General features: G+C 44.6%; 1 protein-coding gene across 4 annotated transcripts in view; it reads right to left on the bottom strand.

The window, feature by feature from the left end:
• The window catches only part of ELAVL1 (ELAV like RNA binding protein 1), a 94,208-nt gene extending 85,312 nt beyond the window's left edge, over window positions 1-8,896 (bottom strand). For 3 of the 4 annotated variants that reach the window (XM_078670415.1, XM_078670417.1, XM_078670418.1), the window contains exons 1-2: window positions 8,736-8,867; window positions 1,666-1,763 (exon numbers count right to left, since the gene is read on the bottom strand). The gene's annotated coding sequence lies outside the window, so the exon portion shown is untranslated. Of the gene's footprint in view, window positions 1-1,665; window positions 1,764-8,735 lie in introns of all 4 variants that reach the window. The other variant, XM_078670419.1, reaches the window with a different exon arrangement.
• Between the last annotated feature and the right edge of the window lie 3,384 nt (window positions 8,897-12,280).

Here is a 12,280-nt window from a genome sequence, read left to right as displayed (position 1 = left end):
TTGCACATCTAATGGTTGTCCTTCTGTGCAAATGTGATGACACTTCGGGCAAAATCAAAAAGGTAACTTTTTCTTATCACAAGAAACAGGGGGCCCCTGCCAGTGCATTCCCCTGTTTTCTCTATGTAAAGTCTCTTACTACTGTTATTTCTTGCACCTCGGATCTGTGTCAACAGTTTTTCTTTACAACTTCAGCGTTTTGCTCGACATAATTTTGAGATAATCTTTCGGCGATTGGAGAGTCTTCAGCAATGCTTCCGAACACAATGGCAGGAAAATGAATCTGAAGATGGCAACCACGCGTTAAGGCTTCCAGGGAGGGGTGTATGGCGTCATGAGAGGTTGGACTAGCCACCAATGGTTGGGACAGCCGACGCTCAACAACAAAAGAGGCAAGAGAAGGACTAATACACAAGAGGAGAGTTCTGACCCAACCACTAGATGCCGGAATATAGTACTGTATGTGAATCGAGAAAAGATGCACGCTGCAAAACAATGACACCAAGGAAAACTGATATTTTAATGAAAGGTCCGGGTCCTCACATGTTCTGAAGATCCTAAAAATACTTAACACGCCGAGCCTCAACACAGTCCTATGTGTTTTAGTTTCAGGGGCTAGGAAAGGAATTGCCTAGACAGTTACTTTCCTTTACAATGTTTTCTTTGCCACTGTTCACAGGCTTTATACTTGTGGCAGCTTCCTTTGCACGGGTCTACTTCAATGGACATGTGTATACAGACTATTACTAGCAACTACAGGTAACTTTAAAGATTAAGGACCTTGAGTGGGCTGACACCTGCCACACCTCCACGATAAAACCCACAGACAATACAAATCCATGTATGCTCTCTACATCTTTAGAGGTACAGCCTCTTGTTGGGACAGAATATACAGGTACTCGGGACTGTTGCCACAAGTATAGGACAGTGATTAATGTTCAGCTATCTCCAAGGCAAGTCTGTAGGCAGACCTGAAGATGACAGGGCAGTGATTCTATAGCCATTTTACCTCACTAAAGGCACTATCTTCCAATATGATGACCCTATAACCTTAAAAGAAGCAAGAACATGCAGTTTGTATCATAATGCATGTTAGAACACTATTTTCAGATTAATGTCTGGATGTGGCATTTCCACTCATTTAGAATAAGCCCATTCATTACACTGTTATTGCGAATCAAGAGCAACAGCAAGAATTCCAACTAACTTATTCATCAAAGCCTGCTTTGCTAGAAAGTGCTTCAAAACAGCTACCAAGTTTAGTCACTCAAACTTCCCTGTCAAAGTTGTATTAACCAAACTGTAGTTTTTGTACCATAAGTTACTGAAAGCATGCAATTAGTGTTTTTGTAAGCAAAATTAATTAGCCTTACATCCTAATTAGAAATGTACCCACCGCCATGCAAAAGGGAACTCAGATCAAGAAACTATTATTCAAGACAACCACTGCTCAGAGTGATGACCGGACTATAGAGGGCATTCAGATAATAGCAAGTTTGTGTTAAATAAAGATTCAGCCAAGTGAAATCAAGTCTCTAGTTTATTTTTTTATTATTCCCTTTTGGTTGAAACTATATGTAGAACGTTGCACTGGGAGATGCCCAGTTTTTCCACATAACTTTTCAAAGGAATGAATCCGATTAAGAGTCCAAAGTCCCTGCTTACCGTGTAAATTGTGACAGGTCTCTTGAAATGTAGATTGTCTGTCCAACAGGGCCACTGTGTTCTTAGGTTGACGGAAGCCGTACAGCGTTTGGGGGAATCTGTTAAAAATAATAAAAAAATAATTATCCACACACACTTGTCACAAGACCAATATATCCGCCTACTAGACGTAGGTAGACATAGGGCCTCACAAAAAATATTGATGTAATGTGCAAAATAAGAGCCAAAAACGAAAGGGTAAAAAAGCAATTGTCACGGTCAAGAAGAGTCAACAAGGTGTTGCTCACCAAATTAACCTTGACATTCAACATCTAGGGAGCTTTTTGATAAAAATATGACAAAATGTGCTTGGTAACGTAAAAGGATAAAAAATACATTACAAAAATAAGCATAAAATCCAAACCTCTCAATCATACGTTGCTCCCACGGACGTCGACTGTCCTAAGCCACAACCAAATTATTTTTTTTTACTCTCCCCAAATGCATCAGTACTTTTGTTTCTCCTAGTAGTACTAATGTGGTTGCTACTGTTTTCCCCGGTAGATGAGTTGTAGTTTCCGTCATTGCCACTCTGACGGCAGTCTTCCTAGCCATTGTGGCCGCTCTGGTCAGTTAAAAAGTTTCTGCTGGTTTTGTAAATGTTGTGGTAGATCTGTTTGCTACTGTAGTTCCATGCTGAGGTTACAGCTGGGGGGTGCAACTAAAGTCTATACTAGTAGGATACCCTGTCCCCACTGTGGTCTTATGTAGCAACTGTCACAGCATTTGGACCTGCCCTTGTGGTAGCTGTTCCGTTTGTGTTGGCAGCTACAGTCTTTGCTGTGCGTGCAAATATTGCTGCTGTGGTGCAGCTACGGTCCTTGCTGAGCATGCAAATATAGCTGCTGTGGTGCTGACTGATCTCAGATGTTGCTGTGGTCCCTGCCATGATGGAAGCCATCCTTAGTGTTAACAGCTCGGGGGGGGGGGTATTCTGGTCCCTGCCACTGTAGCACATGTAATACCTGCTGAGTTTGCAAGTGTTGTATGGCAGTGGGCACTCCAGTGGTAGTAGTGCTGGTAACAGCTCTTAATCATACTGCCATGACTTCTCCTGCCCCTCTCATGGTTATTATTGCAGTTACTGTCCATGACTTTGTGGAAGTAGTTGCTGATGTTCTTCCAACTGTTGCTCCAGCTCTTGTGGTCACTGCTATAGTTTCTGCTATCACTGGTGCTATGGGTCCATGCCACGGAGGTGTGGTGGTAGTTGCCACTGTTGTGCTTATAATGGTGTTGGTTGGTCATGCTGTTCAGGAAGCAGTTGACAGTTTCAGTGATTGCTGTAATTTATGGCGAAACAGTGGGTATGTTTATGGTCTGATGCCACCGTGACATCTGCTGCTGCTTTTGTGGGCCCTCCTGTGGAATTAGAAGAAGCTGCTGCCCCCCAATTATCACTAGGCCTTTCAAAGGAAGTAGTATATCATCAACTTCGAGAGTAAATATAATCCTCTATCGGGCATTAAAACTAATTAAGTTAAAAAGCATGCAGCTCACCAATACCCATTGAGACTTTACAACACCTACTTTCCGAGTTAGCTCATGTGCTTCATGGGAACAGTCCAGACCGAACTGCCAAGCCAGGTCCTCCCTGGATCGGAAACGAGCATCCTGGGACCAGTTTCGAGGTATGTCACCCGTCATCAGCCAGGCTAGCTTGAACCCAGTGACAGAGTGAGCAAGGGACCCGCGTCTGGGCATACAATTGTAACTGCAACAAATGATTGATGGAATGCTGAATGATTCAAACACTCTTCCCCCAGTCAAGAGATCTGGGTTAAATCCTTTCTTTTGCCCACTACACCACCCCGGTTTGGACCCAGCCATATGCAAATCAGTCGGGACTCTGTGCCTCATGGGAACAGTCCAGACCGAAATGCCAAGCCAGGTCCTCCCTGGATCGGAAACAAGCATTCTAGGACCGGTTTCGGGGTATGTCACCCTTCATCAGCCAGGCTAGCTTGAATTCAGTGGCACAGTGAGCAAGGTACCAACAGGCCTGGGCATACCCATCCCACTGAATATGGCTGGGTCCAAACTGGAACGGCATGGTGTGCAAAAAAACAACGGATTTAGCCCCAGATCTCTGCACTGGGTGAATGTATGACATTGTTCTGCATTCTGTCCATCAATTGTTCTTTTTGCATTTGTCACCCCGAGTGGGACGGGTATGCTCAGACGTGGGCCCCGTGCTCTCCATGCCAGTGGAGTCAAGCTATCCTGTCTGATGAGGGTTGAAAGCCCAAAACCGGTCCTATGATGCTTGTTTCCAGACCAGGGAGGGCCTGGCAGTTCGGGCTAGACTGTTCCCATTGGGCGCAGGGTCAAGACTGATTTGCATACGGCTGGGTCCAAACTAGAATGGCATGGTGAACAAAAAAACGATGATTTAAGCCCAGATCTCTGTACTGGGGTGAATGTACGACATTGTTCTGCATTCTGTCCTACAATTGTTCTCTTTGAATTTTTTAATTGCAGCCAATAACAGAGGGATTGGGTGCATGTGTGCTTCACATGCCCCACTTTATATAAACTTTTGCTGTAGAATATTCATATCAGTAAGTAGGCAAGGACAAGGTCAGGTAAGGCCAGGACCTTTAGAGGCACTGTTTGGTATGTAATCTCCATCAAGACAAGCATCTTTAAGTAAATGTTTGTTCATAGCCTTGTTGGTCACCCCACACTTTCCAATTCTGCAGCTAAGGAAATCCCCCGAAGCACCTAATTTTGAATCATTGGTGCATAATATACAGAAGGGTAATTAGTGGGAAAGTTGTGTGATCAGAGAGTTGGGTCACTAAGAAAATATGGAGCTGGGGGTAATGGAATAATACGGGTCTAGGAAAAGTTTTGGATTTCTTCTCATTATGGATATGGCTCATAAGGATTTAATCAGTTTAAAATGTTTTGATGTACTGTATGGAAAAATTTCCCTTTTGTTTTGTCCCCCATTTGCCTTCTGATGAATTAAAAAAAGGCATGTGGTGCAATTAACAAGCGGTATGGATGCAAACATCGACAGGAAGGGTTGTGGATGCAAGCAACAAATTTATTTATTTTATTTATTTTCAAAGTTTTATATAGCGCGAACAAAATCTTCGCAGATATCAGAGCGCTTTACATAGAGGTGTACATGAGGGAACATATTCAACAAATAAATCATTAGATCACACAGTACAGATATGTGGCTACAGAGCCCATCACGTGAGTAATAAGACAACTCATACAAATAAGTAAATGGGTCAAACAAGTAGTACAGATCGGTGCAGGGTGTTAACAGAGTTCGAGATAATAGTTCAAGTGTATTTAGCCATGAGGATAGCTTTTACTTCTTTTTTAAAGAGTGTAGTGGAAGAGATAAGCCTGGTTTCGGGAGGGAGTGAGTTCCAAATCCTAGGCGCCATTCCTGAGAAGGAGCGCTTGTATGTTTTTTCCTTCCGGAATCTTCGAGGTTTCAGCAGAAGATTGTTTGTGCCTCTCGTGTTTCTAATTCCCCCAGAGATTGTCAGTTTCTGAGCGAGGTAGCCGGGTGAGTTTAGGTGTACCGCCTTGTGTGTCATGCAGGCGATTTTCAGATGTATTCTGGCTTCAAAAGGCAGCCAATTCAGGGATTTCAGGTCAGGGGTAATATGGGAGTGCTTTTTTGACCCTGTGATGAGTCTCGCTGCAGCATTCCATGAAGCTTTTAGTGGTGCGGTTGTAGTTAGGGGGAGTCCGCAGAGGGCGGTGCTGCCGTATTCAATTCGTGGGATGACTAGCGCTTGTACTGCGGTTTGGAAGTCATTGGCTGGGAGGTAGGGTTTAAGTTTCCTCAGAGTATTGATCTGGAAGTTCGCTCCCTTTGTTGCCTTGCTGATATGTTGCTGCATGTTGAGATTGGTGTCGAGTGTTATGCCTAAAGATTTTGCTGAGTCCACGATGGTGGGTTGGACATTGAGTGCGGTTAGGAGTTTAAGCCAAATTTGAGTGGTGGATATCTTCGCTGGAGGTGAGATCAGAAGGAACTCTGTTTTCAGGGCATTGAGTTTGAGGTGATTATCGGCAAGCCAGGATTGGGTGCATCTGATCGTTGAGTTCAGGAGCAAGATGTCATTGGGGAATTGTAATTTGAGGTAAAGTTGGGTGTCATCGGCGTACATGTGAAAGTGTACATTGGATGCTTGTAGCAAGGTGGTGAGAGGTTCCATGACTAGGTTGAACAAAGTTGGGGATAGAGAGGATCCTTGGGGGACGCCTAGCGTTACCGGTATTGGCGAGGACATCAGGTTGTTACTCTTGAATTTCTGCGACCTATTGTGAAGAAAGGAAGTGAACCACTTGAGAACAGTTCCAGATAAACCCATTCTTGTGTTTAGTAGTTCTAGAAGATTCTCATGTTTAACGGTGTCAAATGCTGAAGAGAGATCAAGGAGGATGAGGAGGCAGGTGTCGTTTTGGTCTAGCATTTGAAGTGCGTCGTCAATTATGTGAGTCATAGCAGTTTCTGTGCTGTGTCCTGCTCGGAAGCCTGACTGGTGAGGGTTGAGGAGATCAAATTGTTCAATGTGTTTAGTCAGTTGTAGTTGTGCGCATTTTTTCAGCAGTTTGGCGAGAGTGGGGATATTGGTAATGGGACGGTAATTGTTGAGATCAGAGGGGTCGGCTGTAGCTTTCTTTAGTAGAGGTGTGACCTGACCAACTTTGAGGGAGTCAGGTATGCTTCCTTGTTGGAGAGAGCTGTTGATAATTTTAGTCCAGAGAGGGAGAAGCAAAGGGGTGAAGTCGTGAATGGAAGGAGTATGCAAGCAACAAAAGGAAGGAGTATGCAAACAAAAACAAAAAGGTGGGAGGGCAAACAACAACATAAAGGAGGGTGTGTGCAAAAAGATGGGAACTAGCCTGGTGCCAGCAACAACGAAGAGGAAACTAAGGGGGGGAAAAGTACCTGAATACGAGCAGCGGAGAACACTAACCATGCAGTTAATCAGTACTTAGTCCATGCTCCATCGAAGTGACAAACACACAAAGAAACTTTCACGTGCCAACGAACGATAAAGGAAAGATGATGGCAACCAATAGTAAGTAATTGACAGCTCTAACTTTCACTTAAGTTAACGAAATATATATTTTAAGAGTGCTGCTCGCATTTTGCTGTGCTTGGGTTCTACAGACCTAGATCCAAGTAGGCTGATGGAATTAATGTTACTTATTTCAGTAATGCCTTCACAAGTAGCTGGGGAGATATATGGTAAGGCTTGTATGGGTACATGCTGACTGTCACATCCCTGCATTATATAATTAAATGCAACGAGCTCTTTGCTGGACAGCACCAATCAAAGAATAAATGCCACTAAGAAACAGGAGGTAACACACCCTTTTCCCTCTGAATGGGATTTTTTTTTTAAAATATACCATCAATGCATATTCTCAAGCAATGTAAACCAGTTCAATAAACTTTATTTCGGTCAACATGACCTTAAAAGTGCAATCATAATACATACAAATACATTTAAAAATGCATTAAAAACAATTGCATGTAGTAGAGAGCAAATAGTGAAAACAATGTAAACCACTTAAGCCGGTCCTCAGTTTAAAATGTCAGTATTTGTATACGTTTTATGGAACCACATCTTAAGAGCAAAATGTATTACTATACGAAACGCTTGAGTAGAGCTGCTTTATTGGTCTCAACTATGGAGAAGAGTGTACAACAAATATTAAAATTCTATTGCGAAACTTACTTCTCTGTACATGTACCAAGACTGCAAGGTATCGCCAACAGTAAATAGAATACTAATTCAGCGATCAGGACCTTCAAGACAACCTACGGCCCTCTCCGCCATACTTCACATGCACAAAACATTTCGAAATATGAGCTCCTTTGCAAAGACCGCGCTCTGTCGGACAGCATCCCTAGCAACAATCTCCTTCTGATCCTTCAAACTTTAAATTATCGAAAAGAGCACTCTCGCTATCGTACTACAGCCAAATCCCTTGACCTCAAGTGCTGCCTTATCCAGCTAGAGGACCAAAGAGGCTGAAGCGCCCCGGTATCTTGCTAACAATACATTCCTATTAACCTTAGCAACTCCTAAATATGCTACGTCTGTTCGAAATCCTATGGACTTAATTAGTACTAAACACCAAGCACTACCCAAAGCATTGGACGAAATAAAGCAGTGATATGTATCAAACTCGTGTTGTACCAAAACACCACGACCTTCTAGTTTTACACAACTCCCTCTACTCCGCTCGTAACCGTAAGTTTTCCAAGGCACAGATCTACAAGTTCTCACTTTCAACTCTTGATCTTGTCCAAATCAAGGACGTGAAATTACCGTCTCTGTTTCTAAAAATGTAAAGATAAGATCCTTTCAGTTGTAGATCACCCAGTGCCATCTTTATTTCCTCCTCACGTCTTACCTGAACCTCCCTCAGTTCCGGTCCCAACCATGTTTCCGGACGACTTCTCATCTCAACAGTACCATCGCTATACACGACCCTTCCCACTTGTGGTTTTGCCTGGACAATATCTAGTCCTGTTCGTATCCCTTTCTAAGATGACACACATGTATAATGCCATGATAAACAGACACGATCTATAATATGCAATTGTGGCGACCACCATCGCTATGCCCACGCCCCTTACTTGTAAATAAGGCAGGTGAAATCTCCAGGGAGGCAGGGCTCCTGGTGCACCGGTAGGGACCCAATGTTTAACTTCGGGTGTGAAAGGTATGAGCGTGCTCCAAGGCCCCACGGTCCAGCTCCGCGAAGGCCCGCACACAGGCTCTGATTTTTAAAACCACCACACCCCCTACGGCGTCTGCACTTGGTTGCAATAGACCATAGAACCAGTCTTCCCCTATACACAGGATACGCTATACCCTACGTTCGTCCGACTAGGCCGCAAAGCGAGCCCCGGTCTCGCTTGAAATACCGTCGGCGCTGCCCGGTACCTCGGGTCAAGAAACCTCGTGCCCGAGCGCCCGGCTTGGGACGCGGCCTCCTCGGCGGACTGTATTAACCGCTCCCCCATGTCTCCTTACCGCAACCCCGCTCCTCCGGACTACCGCAGCCGCAGTTTGGATCTCGTTTTCGGTTCGGAGTGGACGTTCCAGCGCAGCAACGGCTTCACCGACCAAAAAACACCAGGCGCGGACCCAAAAGGCAGATCACGCCCATTGTCGCTGCCATTGGTCCAGCTGACATAGCGCTGAATTGCCATTGGAAAAGGATAACGCCCGTCAAAGAGTTCGGCTACTCAAACCGTCCCACCGAACGTCACAAAAACCGAGTCTCTCCCTTATTGGTTCCAGTGAATCCATGACTACTTTGTATTGGTTATTACCGCTGCCGCTCTATTTTCAGTGCACTGTAGTTACTTATCAAAACATACAATTGGTTCGTCGTGATGCACTCTCCCGTTTCATTGGATAGAAGTGCTGGCTTTCAATCCCCAATACAGAAGTGACTAGCTCTTCGGAACTTCCTCCATGCTCTAGGGAGGTCATGGAGATGAAGGAAGGACGAAAACTGCAGTACTTCTAGAACTGAGAGCCATCTTAGAGTGGTAGAATTCGAGTCACGCATTTGTTGTTACAAAATGGAAACACCACAACTATGGACGTCAGTACTCTTAATGGGAAGGTAGTGTCCAGAACCGAGTACACGCACTTTTTTAATGTGAAAAGGAGAGCAATACATTTAATGGGAGAGTACCAGCAATTCTCAGAAGTAAACAAGTACTGTTAAGAGTGAGCGAGTACCTGCACTTCTATAGTTCCATTTTAGGCACTGGTGGACATGATTGAAAAATTGCCAAGTCAAGATATTATAAACGAACGTTTCAATTCGATTAATGGCATAGAGGTGAGGATTGAACTTTCATTACTTACTTCACAGCAGCCAAGAAAACAAGCATTTGTAATGCAATAGGTCTCGCAGTTACAAGAGTTTCAGCTATTGGCATTGTAAATAACAATGCCTTTTACATATGTTTTTAAAACAAAAATAAAAGGCATTATTATTTGCAATGTCAATAGCTCAGACTCGCGTAAATGTGAGACCTATTGCATTGCAAATGCTTGTTGTTGTTGGCTTCAACATGATGGCCTGACTGCGGCGCCGCTTGATGCTTAGGCTGTGTTTTGGCCTGGCTTTACCTTGTGTAGGTGTGGTGCACCGCTGGGGTTCTAAGCGCACTGTAGTTGGGTTACCTGTGGAGGGGATCTGTGATGGTTCCTTTCTGTAGGTATACAGCCTCTCATAAACTGGTGGGAGGCATTGCTTAATGGTGTTGGGACCAAGCACCCTTACCTGGGTGTCTCGATGTTGCTTCTGGCTAGGGGGTCTCTCTGATAGCTTCCCGGTGGTGAAGGTAACCAAATCGGGCATTAAACACCACACAGGTCTTAAATAGGGAATACACAAGTCCTCACTAAATGTCTGCAGACAAGCCTCCCTAGGGTACACTAAATCTGTCTGTGTGGTCTAAGTGAATTTTATCTTTGCAATGACTGGTCGGAGCAAATGCCTTTTTTTTGCACTAGAAAGAAGATTCAAAAGAGCATTCAACGGTTGCAGAATTATTTACTTAATTATTCAAAATTAAGTATTATAAAAAGGTATTCTGCTGCATAACACTTACATACCTTTCACCTACTCTCAGACACCACTCACCCTGCACACACACAATTCTCATTCTGCAATGAACACACATCAATCACCATGCAGTTAGGCACTTTCACCCTTCACTCAGACACTTATCAAGCTTCATTTATGCACCACTCACCATGCACATAGAGCACTCTCACCACTCTCCCTGCACTCACCCTCTTATTATTAATCCATTGACAAAACCTAATGCATTTAACAATGCTTGCTAAAAAAAAGCCAGTGCTTTTGATGCACAATTGATTCCATCTTGTATAAACCTGCCTGCTGCATCCACTCCCTCCTTATACTTTCAGATTCTAATAAGACCTTGGGCACACCTAGTGTGAGAAGTTAGCCTGGCATATGATGTCCACTAGTTCTAGTGGGCACCTTGCACCAGTCTAATTGACCCTTATTGATGGTTGTTGTAAAGTCAACCTTATAGAAAGCTATCCTAGTGGTAGCATGGACCAGCAGTCAATAGGCTAAGACTTCAGAGAGCATGTGAAGCAAGTTGTTTTACCAATTATAATCCCTTGAATACCAAATGAAAGGACACCACACAACGTATAAATCAAATATATATGTATTTATTCTAAACACAACTCCTCTGCACTCTTTATGAGGTCAGAGGTAAAAGCACAATACAAGTTACTCAATTAGCATACGATAAGTTGCACAGTATACGTTTTGCCCTAGGGTCCTCACAAACCATATACTAAAATGGTGGTATAAGAACCACGTCTGGAATAGAAAGTGGGCCTAGGGAATCCCTGGGGCTACTCTAAACAACCAAAGGTTAGGAAGTAGGCGGCCCACGGGAGACGCGTACAGTATCTATACACAGCCGCGAGTTACCATTGACTTTCTATGGGAAATGTAGAAGTTACAAAGTTACTGTTTAAAGGCACTTCCGGATGGACTACGACAAAACCCCTTTAGACTAGGACACTTCGAGAGTCAAGACCCATGGGAGCACCGGAGTACTCGTGTTACCTCACACAGGGAAGCCGGGTGCATAGGTGCCTTTTGGTGTCGGGTTTTGTCGTCATTTTCAATGGAGATCTGCAAAGAAGTGCTGCAGGCGACCAGAGGAAAAGTGTCCAGGTGGATCCAAGGGTGGATCGAAGATCTGAAGAACCTGAAAGCAGAAGGGACAGAGTCTGGGTCACTAGCCAGTGACCAGGAAGGAACCAGGAAGGAACCAATCAATGTCACGTTGATCTCAAGTGAAGAGGTGAAGCTTGTCTCTGCAGCCACGAGGTCCAGGAGGTGTCGACGACAACCAGGAGCTTGATTCGAGCTGTCCCACGAAGGATCTAGTTGACTGCGGTGTCGGCATCCGGATTGGACCCAACAAGCCTTGGCCAATGCAATCCACGCAGGAGATGAAGATTGGCTTCGGTGCAGACCAGCAAGGTCTGTGGCGCTTCTCCTTTGCAGGGAAGCTGGAGAAAGCCTGGAGCAACCGGGAAAGCAGTTTAAATTAAAAAAGAAAGTCTTCAGGAAGCTCACTAGCCAACGGACTAGGAACCGGTAAGACGTGTAAAGCTGAAATGCGTTAAGAGAGTGTGGAGGGCTGAGCTTCGGTGCAAATGGTGCTCGGGTCTGGGGCTTCTCGTACCGCAATGCACAACTGCGAGTTACCTCAGGAGTCAATGCAGTTAGCAAAATGCAGGATGTCCAGGAGTTCCGGTCCCACGTCTCTTGTGTCCGCCACATGTCTCAGCTTTGTTGGGTTTGTCGAGCAGGGTCAGAGATGTCTGGAAGTTTGTGTCCTGTGTCGCAGAGTCTTCGAGTTCCGGCAGGAGCCTCGACAATGCAGACTGGCAAGTTACTGGTGGTGCCTGTTTGCACAGGGTGGTCACTACTTGACCACAAGGGAGATGTCTTCCGTCTTCCAGTCGAAATGGAACGTCGTAGGTCTAGGATTTGT

Source organism: Lissotriton helveticus, chromosome 12, assembly GCF_964261635.1.
Source record: "Lissotriton helveticus chromosome 12, aLisHel1.1, whole genome shotgun sequence".
Taxonomy (NCBI): domain Eukaryota; kingdom Metazoa; phylum Chordata; class Amphibia; order Caudata; family Salamandridae; genus Lissotriton; species Lissotriton helveticus.
Note: the sequence above shows the minus strand (reverse complement) of the source record. Positions and strands in the feature narration are given on the sequence as shown.